Source organism: Amblyomma mixtum, chromosome 3, assembly GCF_055824585.1.
Source record: "Amblyomma mixtum isolate Tamu chromosome 3, ASM5582458v1, whole genome shotgun sequence".
Classification (NCBI taxonomy): domain Eukaryota; kingdom Metazoa; phylum Arthropoda; class Arachnida; order Ixodida; family Ixodidae; genus Amblyomma; species Amblyomma mixtum.
Window position 1 is genome coordinate 13783898 of NC_143014.1, and position 11198 is coordinate 13795095.

Here is an 11198-nt window from a genome sequence, read left to right on the forward strand (position 1 = left end):
CTTCCGAAGGCAAGGCGGGCTGACGAAATTTTATTTTTGCTAAACTGTCATTATGGGACATTAAGATATGAACTTCAATTGCTGAAAGAATGAATAGAAGTAACCTAATGAACGAAAACTCTGGCATTTATGTCAGACTTGGGGAATAAATTTAAGCAGCGAATTTCACACTAGCTTCGAATACACAGTTTAAAACAGGCATATTGAACACACCGAGCAAACTTTTGAAGGATTTTATTCGGATGCTGCTGTAGCTTGAAGGGGAAAATGAGCTCTGCAGCGTAAAAATGCAAGGTAATACACTACAGAAAACAATTAAAAAATGCAGTGGTATTGAAGAAATGAGCAAAAAAAATACCACTGTTACCAAGGTAATATGAAAGGGGATATGCTGCGGCGATGTACAGGCCACTGCAGGGCAGTTTCAGAGTTCACGGCAGGCTTGCTCCTGCACATGTCTTACTTGCGTTTCCACTGACTGTTCTTGCTCCAACCTTACGAAGGTGTATGCGCAGCCGCAGCCGTGCGTAGCTTGAGATGAGCATCTTCTGGACGGCTTCCTTGTGCTGCTCGCAAGTTTCGAGATTGGGTCGCAACATTTTGTGCAGATATGCAGTTACGACCTGCACTGGCGATTTCATGGTGAGCGCGTTATCCGTCCAAGTGGTGATTCCCCTGAAATGCTCCTCACAAGACTGTAGAGTGCTCATGACTGCATTGCTCGGATAGTGAAGGTTGTTGCCATCGCAAACATATTCCTTGAGCGCAGTTAAATATGCATGCTCGCTGCTGCTGGACCCCAAGACTGCGGCCTTGCACTGGTCACACGAGTTAAACGCTTTGATGATGCTTTTTACCAGAAAGCCACCAATGTGGAACAGGATGGCACAATCAGCTGATGATAGCGCCTCAATGAAAGGTATTTCCGCGTCGTCAATGTCTTCCACTTCCGCTTCGGTGTGCTCCTTCAGGCCTTTCGACAGCATGTCAACAAGGTATTGGCCATCGTCGACTTCATAGTTCGTTGTCGAAGGTGTGTGCAAAAACTGACTCACGCAAACAAGCTTCAATGCACACTTCATATCATACGCATTCGGAACCGGCTTCCTTATGCGTACGACAGAAAATAGGTTTTCGAGGCAGTCCTGCAGAATCCTGCTTGTTAAAAAAAACTTATAGCCTTCGCTCTTTAGGAGAGTATCGTGAAGCCGAACAACAACTGTTGTTGATATTACGAGGCCTGCTTGAGACGGTTTCTACTGAGGCGTGCTACCTGCTTTCATACCTTGAAAGGTTTCTAGAGCCAACATAAGTGTGCCGATGGCTGAATGGTATTTCTCCATGTTTTCAAGGCTTAGAGCGGTTGATGGGTGTCGTGAAGACATAATTGTGTACCACTTAGACACCAGTTCGAGGAACCATGCGGTAGTCTCCGCTTCTGGGCCCAGAATTTGATGCCTCACCAAATGCCGGATTGCGGCAGGAGCCTCCCTGAAGAACTGCACTTTCATTTTGGTGAAGTGACCACCAGTAACATGCGCCTCTGAGAGCTTTGGCGCGACTTTTAGCTCTTTGGCACTGTCGTACTCTACTACAGCGCGTACATGATCCATTCTTACTTCGTTAGATGACAAGCCATGTTGACATACAGTTGCATCACTAAGAGTAAAAACAGATGAATTCAGAAGCTGGCCCCTGATATTCTTCAGCACGTGTGCTGCGTCCGCAGTAAAAAATAGCTGTTTACCTTCAAGGAAAGGATGTGGTATTGAGCAAAGTGTTCGAGAATTTCTGTGACTCGTAAATCCAAGCTCTCGCCACATCGCCCGGTTTGAAGCTCCCATGTCCGAAGTCACGACGCGGATTCGCAGAGAAATGTCGGCACAAAGTTCAACAATCTGCAGAACGCACTCCTTGAGGGTCGGACCATCTACGTGACTACCAGTGAAATGGTATGTAATTACTTGCTTCCATCTCTGAGTGAGGCCGCCCACCATGAATACCAGGGCATGGTGAGCAGGCTCATCTGGCTTTAGAGGCAAGGTTTTCCCCCCATACACAGCGTCTCCAGCACGGTCGAGCTCATATCCTTGAGCGATCTCCATTTCATCGAGGAATAAGGCACAGTCTTTCTCAACATCCTGCATGCCTTCTGCTTTCATCTTTAGCAATTCAACCACCTCAGTTAGGATCCCCGGCGTAAAACTCAGACCTTGGAGGCGACGCGCAAGAGTCCTATTGGATGAAAGTGGGTATCCGAGTTTCCTGATTGTTTCGTAACCCGAGGTTCCGCATGAGAATTTTATCTGTAGTGCTTGCCGGATTGTTTTTGGTGACCATGTGTTGCCTTGGTTGCTATTTCGAGAAAGTGCTTCCACTTGATCTTTGTTCAAGAATTTCACGTGCTTTCCAAGATTTTCTAAATTACGCTCTAGCTTTTGCACTTTTTTTTTAAGGCATTGAATTGTTGCATTTGCCTTGCTGTGCGCGTCACGGAGTTGATTATACTTCCTCTTCCTATCTGCGAGTTGCTTATTTAGCTCTGCGTGCGAGATATTAGCAGATTGTAGATCATCTTCTCCAGACAGTGCAGCAGGAGACCAACCTTGCAATCGTTGCGCACTGCTTCCATCACTTGGCGAATGGCTGAGGCTGCCTGCTCGTGGGCAGCAGTCCTGTTCTAGAGGCAGATTGATGTTGCTGGTCAGTAACCCCGAGGCTGGATCCTTGCTTTTATCCGATGAGACTCCAGCTGTTACAGAAGCATCATCTTCACACGGCGGCACGCTTTCCCCTTCACATGGCCCAGATGGAACCGGAGGTCCCATCCTTTCTTTTGGTGGCTTCCTTTTCTGGGGCAAAGCTGCAATAACAAAACAAAATAAGCTGGTGGTACAAACAAGAATGGCCGTTGTCGTAATTAGATCTATGCAAGCGATTGCAAGCTCGAATACACTAGTGCCGGTGAAGTTCTTCAAAATAATGCAGAGGCGAGTATTTGGCGCATGCAACGATGATACGAATTATTGCCGGTACTTACCGCGAAAGGGAAACACAGTTGGTACAGCATTTGGTTTCAGCTTCTTCCAGCCGTCGGCACGATTTTGCTCGAAGTTGTTTTCTTCAAAGTGGGCCTGCAGGCAATGTCAGAACCACAAAAAAAAAGAAAGCGTGAAGCTTGTAATACCTTTATAAAGGAGCGAAACTGGGAGCATCAACGCATAATTTTTTCAGCGCTGGGCTCAGGTCTAATGTGTTTTAGAAGCGTATAAAAATGCTGGCATTGTACAGTGTAAGGGATCGGTAGTGCGTGCGGGGTCATTACTACCGCTAATTCTTTCTCAGTGCCCCGTAGCTGCCGTCTTCAATGGATCCGCCCCCCCCCCCCTCGACGGGACGGGACGGTGGGGTGCGCTCGAAGGGAAGAATGACATTTCTTGGAAAGATGCGCGCGCGCGCGCGCGCAGGCGCCGGGCCGCTCGGGCGTCCATCGCCCTTTGGGGCTGCTTCGCGTCGGCTGGGCAGGGGAGCAGTGAAAGCTATGTGGCTGAAGGGCCGCCACACGTCGACCCCCCCTTGTCTTAATCCCCTCGTCTTAGCGGACACCAGGTATGCGACACAAGCTCGCGACGAACGTCTCGTTCGAAAAGTCTGCAGGATTCCTGAGAGGATTAAGCACTGCCGGACGGAACGGCGTCAGGGCGCCGTTGACGAGGGGGAAAAAGAGATGAGGAATAGCCGGCGACAGCACGTCTAGCCGCGAGCAGCGAAGGCCCGAGTTGGGTGACGCTACGGGTACCGGAGAGGCGCCGACTAAACAGACTTGGGAAGGCTAAGTCGCCTTGGAATGCAGGTCCGAGCTCGCAGTGGCAGTTACAGCGGTAACTACCCGTTTAAGCCCGATAATCCCTTAATCCGGGACGACGCCAAAGTCGAGGGTCATTGGGGAAACCGCCGTCACGTGCTCGCACGAGTGTGTTTTGTGTTTGTGTTTACTTTTATTTTGGAGGGAGAATGTTCTACCCCGCACATGCTGGCACTGGCTGGCACGACTGTGCGTTTGTTTGTTTTAATTTTTTTTTGCAGTGGAGAGGGTGTTTTGCCCTACGGAGGCTAGAGGGCTGGCCATGCTCTCGATGAGCCAATCGTATGAAGAGTGTAGCATGATTGGTGGCTACCAAATGTGGGCCGGGCCTTTAGGGTTTTAAAACCGGGCCCCGGAGCCGGAAAAAGGGTTCTGAGCTAAGGTCAGGTGCTATGCATCTTCGCCTATGCCGAGTAGGGGCCTCCCCTAGTGTTAGCCAGTTCCGCCTTTCTGTTGTTTGTCCTTTTGCTGTTTAATGTGTCTTCAGTGCCTAATTTTGTATGTGATTGTAAATATCTGTACATAAACTTCAAGTGTTCCCTTTATTCCTGCATCGTAACTCATCGTAAGACCGTCTCTGACGGGGCACCCCTGGTGCGAAGAAAAGCTTCAGTCTTCCAGTTTAAACAAACCGTCTCCGGCGGGGCACCTCTGGTGCAAGGAAGGAAGATAAAGAACTTGTGAAACTTTACTGGCGCAGTCGACAGGATCCTGCGGCCATCGGAAGACGGCGCAGGAAGAAGACTGAAGGCAGGGAAAAAGGCGACGACCAGGCAACAGGTCAGCTTTTGAGAAAGGACCTGCGGAGAGACGGCAACCAGGAGAAGCAGCGCGTCGAGTCGGAAACTCGACGGTCACCTGCGGGTCGAAGCAAGGCGACAGCAGCGGGCACAGGAACAGCGGCGTGCGACAGCTCATCGCAGCGCGCGGTGAAAGTAGCGGTGGACTCCGACACCAGGAAGCTGGCAATGCGGATCGACGCATCGAAACCGTGAGTTTCCTTGGCCGCATTGTTCACGTCCCTGTTCATGTGTTCGAGCCGGTAGGACTGTTGTGGGGTACATACGGCGGTATGGAGAGTTATCCATGCCGGCCCTCACTCGATGTGAGGTACCGAGTAGAGCTGGCGAAGGCGTGCTTGGCTTATTTTCAAGCTGAGCTTTCGTAAGTAAATGGCGGAAAGACGCTGCTTCGCGAGGAAAAACCTCAGGACGTTAAGTCCGTCTTGAAGGCTGTAGAAGCAAGGCTTCAGCAGGCAGAGCTCGAGATAGCTGAGCTCAAGGGGGTTAGGAGGGCTAGTCTACTAGCCAGGGGGAACTACTCCGAGTCCAGACAGACTGCGCTGGAAGGCAAAGGCTTGTGCTCGTCGAGCACAAGTGAAGGAAGCAGCTGCCAGGTGGCTGTAAACAAGCAGCCGGCATGCGGGAACACCTCGTCGTTCGAAAAGGCCGAAAAAAAGGCAGGAGATGAGGATGAGATTCCTGAAGGGCGCGAAAATACCACAGCTTTTCCGCCACCGCGGGCGGCTAATAACGAACAGGAGCAGCCAAGTTCTGATCATCCGGGGGCAATCGAGAGCAAACTGTCCGACAACAAACAGGACAGCGATCAAATTCCTGTAGGCTCGGTGACGGAGGTTGTGACCTCCGACATATCAAACTGCCAGGCAGAAGCAAAAGGAGAGCCAGATTTCTGCAAAACCGGAATTTCAGGTGAACAAAGTATCCTGATGGAACGCAGCGCCACGGTATTAGAGGCGGTGATCACGCACTCCGATGATCAATCCACTCAGGTTAGCTCTACCCCAGATGAGACCAGGGATGAGGGCGCGAATTCAGGAACAAAAACTCGGACTCAAGGATGCTGCGAAAAAGAACATTTCGTTCATTATGAAATGGAAATTGACGACGGACGTCAGACTGGTGAGCTAGTGATAGCCGGACGTCTAACGTTGCCGCAACCGCACACTGTGTCGGGCATAGGGCAAGAAGTGCCCCGTAGCGTTAGTGATGACAGGAACATTCCATCCGAGGCAGAGAACGAAGGTGGGCCTGATGGGCCGACCGGACCGGGCGCCGCGCAGTTCTTGAACGCACCCGACGGGTGTCACACCAGGTCCTTCGAGGACAAGGAGATGCGTAGCGACGTGCCACAAGGCAAGCTCGGGTCGAATGACTGCGAGAGGGCTTATGCAGCCCCAGAGTTAACAGATGCTACGGAGCCGGCAAGCGCCTACAATGCAGGGAGCGGAAATGTCGATGTTTGCCAGTGCGGGAAAGGGGCAAATGGCTCCAAGCGAGGCAAAGTAGCAGAAGGCAGGGGCTTGGCTTGCAGATTGAAAGTCGATACGAGGAACAATACGTTCTGTGCTACAGGTCGCAAAATCAAGTGTAGCAAGACTGACCGTACTGGTACGGTTGGACGAGGCAGGGGCTATGTCCCTTACGCCGCACGCGGTGCGTACTTGCGCGCCGGAGAGCGCATGCCTTCAGGTGCGTTGTGTAGTCAAGGTTTTGGACCTATCGAGGACCAGGAAGTTTTCGACCCTGGAGGGCACCAATTTTTCAGTTCTCGCCCAATTGTGGCACCAGCCTAATGAGCCTAGTGGCAGTTAGGCGCTAATCGGGTTGATTTATGCGTAGTGGCTCGAACGCACACAGGGACACTCGGTGCTACTAAGGAGGCTCACGTGGCCGCTTACGGACCCCGTATCAGTGCTACTGAGTGCTCCAGTTGCGAGTGTGTGTGTATGTGTGCTCGTTTGCGAGCAGGACGACGGTGTGCATACAGGTGAACGGGGTACAGCCTATCAACTTGGACTCAGTTTTACGGCGCACAGCAAGCATGCCACCGTGTGTATTTGACTGTGCATTTTGCTTATGTTTTCTTGGTGCCCGTCAGCATTTTGCGTAATGTTGTATTGGTGCCCGTGTGCATTATTTTGCTTTTAATTTTGTTGATGCGACTGGTCCCAGCGCGACAGCTTGGACTTCGGCCAATGCGCTGGATTTAAATGTGTGAAACGCGCATTTGAATGTGTACGTTTTGTTTTTGTTATGTCACCCGCAGGGTGGTTTCGTGACAGGCACCGATCCCTTTTGTTATAATTCTAAAAGTGCCATTTGAGCCCTTTTTAGAATCTTGGAAAGGGCGTGTAAGGGATCGGTAGTGCGTGCGGGGTGATTACTACCGCTAATTCTTTCTCATTGCCCCGCAGCTGCCGTCTTGAATGGACCCCCCCCCCCCCCCCCCCCCTTGACGGGACGGGACGGTGGGGTGCGCTCGAAGGGAAGAATGACATTTCTTGGAAAGATGCGCGCGCGCGCGCGCAGGCGCCGGGCCGCTCGGGCGTCCATCGCCCTTTGGGGCTGCTTCGCGTCGGCTGGGCAGGGGAGCAGTGAAAGCTATGTGGCTGAAGGGCCGCCACACGTCGACCCCCCCTTGTCTTAATCCCCTCGTCTTAGCGGACACCAGATATGCGACACAAGCTCGCGACGAACGTCTTGTTCGAAAAGTCTGCAGGATTCCTGAGAGGATTAAGCACTGCCGGACGGAACGGCGTCAGGGCGCCGTTGACGAGGGGGCAAAAGAGATGAGGAATAGCCGGCGACAGCACGTCTAGCCGCGAGCAGCGAAGGCCCGAGTTGGGTGACGCTACGGGTACCGGAGAGGCGCCGACTAAACAGCCTTGGAAAGGCTAAGTCGCCTTGGAATGCAAGTCCGAGCTCGCAGTGGCAGTTACAGCGGTAACTACCCGTTTAAGCCCGATAATCCCTTAATCCGGGACGACGCCAAAGTCGAGGGTCATTGGGGAAACCGCCGTCACGTGCTCGCACGAGTGTGCTTTGTGTTTGTGTTTACTTTTATTTTGGAGGGAGAATGTTCTACCCCGCACATGCTGGCACTGGCTGGCACGACTGTGCGTTTGTTTGTTTTTATTTTTTTTGCAGTGGAGAGGGTGTTTTGCCCTACGGAGGCTAGAGGGCTGGCCATGCTCTCGATGAGCCAATCGTATGAAGAGTGTAGCATGATTGGTGGCTACCAAATGTGGGCCGGGCCTTTAGGTCTTTAAAACCGGGCCCCGGAGCCGGAAAAAGGGTTCTGAGCTAAGGTCAGGTGCTATGCATCTTCGCCTATGCCGAGTAGGGGCCTCCCCTAATGTTAGCCAGTTCCGCCTTTCTGTTGTTTGTCCTTTTGCTGTTTAATGTGTCTCCAGTGCCTAATTTTGTATGTGATTGTAAATATCTGTACATAAACTTCAAGTATTCCCTTTATTCCTGCATCGTAACTCATCGTAAGACCGTCTCTGACGGGGCACCCCTGGTGCGAAGAAAAGCTTCAGTCTTCCAGTTTAAACAAACCGTCTCCGGCGGGGCACCTCTGGTGCAAGGAAGGAAGATAAAGAACTTGTGAAACTTTACTTACAGTTTGATGATGCAGGCACGGAACACTGGCTGGTGTCACATGGCAGTATTTCTACTGCTTCTGAGCACACTTTTGCACACTACAAAAGGATGGACTCCAAGCACGGTTATTACGTGCACGGCAGTAAGTTTTAAACACAAAAGCGAAGCTCATAATACTCACTTTGCACACGCATGATCCCTTCGTCGGCTGCCACTTATCACGCTTGACTTTTGCGATCCACAGAAGTCTTCTCTTTGGCTCTGCCGGAAAGTGATACATCTTCCAACCATTTCTAGAATGGTTGGTGCACACAGCAGCCAGGCATTCCGTAGCCGAAAACCAGGGCCAGGCGGCCGCGCGAAGTTCACACGTGCTGGCTCCGCGGAGGGTGGGCTAGGCAATGGCGGACAGCGGCTACGAAAACCGGTCGGGCGGCAACAGGTCCTTCAAAGAATGTCCCCACCCTGAACGGAGCGGGGGCGAGGGCGCGCATCCAGGCACTCTAATAACGTCTATTGACGGGGTCTCCGAAACTTCCGAAACTGCTGAAACTGAGGATGCAAAACCTATCAGCTTTTCTCCTTATGTACCACATCAGACAGATTCTAGCGGGTAAATAGTCGATGTACCCTAATTTTAAGTTTATTTGATTTCTCGGCTCTCATGTACATTTATATCTTCTTGTCGCGGACAATAAATTCAAGTGGGCAAAGTGAAAGCATCTCGCATTCAGCAAATTTATATATTTTTTATATACTGCTATCACACAGAAAAGTAAAGAGCAAAATAAGGTTGGATAGAAACAATGAGCGTACAGAATTTTTTGTAGCCTGGACCCGTTTGAACCAGTTCGAACCGGTTCGACGCGATCCGAACCGGTTCGAACCGGAACGGAATGTCGCTCCGGAGCCGAACCTGGAACGAACCCGAAAGGCGTGAACATGAACCCGAACCGAACCCAAAAGTTTCCGGTTCGACACCTTTGTCGGTTTGTGCTCGTTTCCAACCATATCTCCGTACACCACGAGCGGCGACGTGACTGCCGGGAGGTGTGAACGAGGCAGCATTTCGCTGGAGGCGGATTTCGCTCGTTCTCGCCGCCAAATTCCCAGTGTGACAAATCAGCACCGGTGCGGAATCCGAACAAAAATTCTTCCTTTCAGCACACTTTCGCAGGATTCACCGCATCGCGATGCGACCTAGCCGTTTGAGAATACAGGTACCCTGCACCGAGTGCACGTTCGCAAACACGGTTAAAAAATTGGATTGCACAGGTTCAAAAAAGTTTTATTGTATCCTGCAGTTTGTTTATATTTAATGACAAGATTATATTTGTGAAAGTTCTGTACAGGAAGTACAGGCAAATTATTCCTTTTTATGAGCGTCGTAGGTGTCATTTGCTAGACGGAGAATAACTTTTCTGTAAAAGGTGTAATTTATTGATGCTTGTCTGAGATGTGTATATGAGGCTGTAGTAATTATTATGTGGGAGGAAGATTGCATTACAGAGCATAAGCTTATTTTTTACAGGGATCAATAGCCTAAACCTACTCAGCACATCACAAGCTCTTGCTAATTTTCCTGCCTAATGGTCGATACGTGTATTCCAGTTTAAGTGCTGGTTAAAAGTTTTCCCGAAGGTTTTAGCTTCTTTAACAGGTTTTATTTCTTATTATTTATTTATTTATTTATTTATTGATACTGTTAGCCCTTTTTGGGCCGATACAGGGTGGGAATTCAATGACTTTTTTTATATATACAACACAAACACAGTGCAGTAAATATGACATAAGTGCACAATTCAAGCCAGCGCCAGTTTTCTATATACACAATTTTCTTGATGGACACACTTCCAGTCAGCTCGCCGTACAAGAACACAATGGTAGAAAGGTAGCATCAAAAATTGGGGTTACAGGGCTATCAAAGGTGCTACATTTCAGGTTACAGCGCACTTCGTAAATAAAAATAACAATAAAGGGGAGGAAGGGGTATCTGTCTGACTGCTATACTGTTAATGTATCAGCAGCGAAGTGGTGGAAGATAGAGTGTTCAAATTGCTCAAGGGAATTGATTTCTATTATGTCGTATGGTATGGAATTCCAAAGTTCAATTGTTCTTGGAAAAAACGAAAACTTAAACGTATCTGTTCTTACCTGTAGAGGAAGGAACTGCCTAGGATGGCTACCGCGTACTGGACGTGATGATCGTGTTTGAAGGTACCGTTCTGTGTTGAAATTGAATTGGCCTTTACTTATTAGATACATGAACTTTAGTCTGGCTATTTGTCGTCGTTGGGAAAGTTGCGGCAAGTTCAATTTATCTAGCATTTCCGTTACTGAGTCTGTTGACCTGTATTTTGAGAGTATGAACCTTGCAGCCCGTCGCTGAACCTTTTCAATTTTATCTATTTGGTTTTTTCTAAAAGGATTCCATACAACACTTGCATATTCTAACTTGGGGCGTACTAAAGTCACGTATGCGGTGAGTCGGACATCTGCTGGTGCAAGTCGAAGCTTGCGTTTCAAATACCAAAGTTTTTTCTCAGCTGATGCACATATGTTATTTACATGCAATTTCCAATTCAAATCTTCACATATGGTCACGCCTAAATATTTGAAATGCCTGACACGTGTTACAGGCTTGCCGTCTATCTGGTAGTCAAAAGGTGTCGTGTCCGGTCGCTGTGTTGAATGCAGCGAAAGACGCACACGGTACTTTTAGACTTCGTTTATTTAAAGCCGATGAGGATGCGACCAGCGTCGACCGAGGCAGGAGCCGAACTGGCCGCCCGAAGAAAGGAGGGAGCGGAGAAGCGTCCACGGGAGGGAGTGGCTTCCCAAAACAGGAGGAGGGTGCGGGGGCGCACCATGGGGGGGCATCTGGCGACAGCGTGCGACGAAAGGCAAGTGGTCGTTAGGAGGAGGAT

The 11198-nt window shown here is 49.9% G+C and overlaps 1 pseudogene; it reads right to left on the reverse strand.

Moving 5' to 3' along the window:
• Positions 1-431: 431 nt before the first annotated feature.
• On the reverse strand, positions 432-8597 carry LOC149349269 (uncharacterized; annotated as a pseudogene).
• Positions 8598-11198: the final 2601 nt, after the last annotated feature.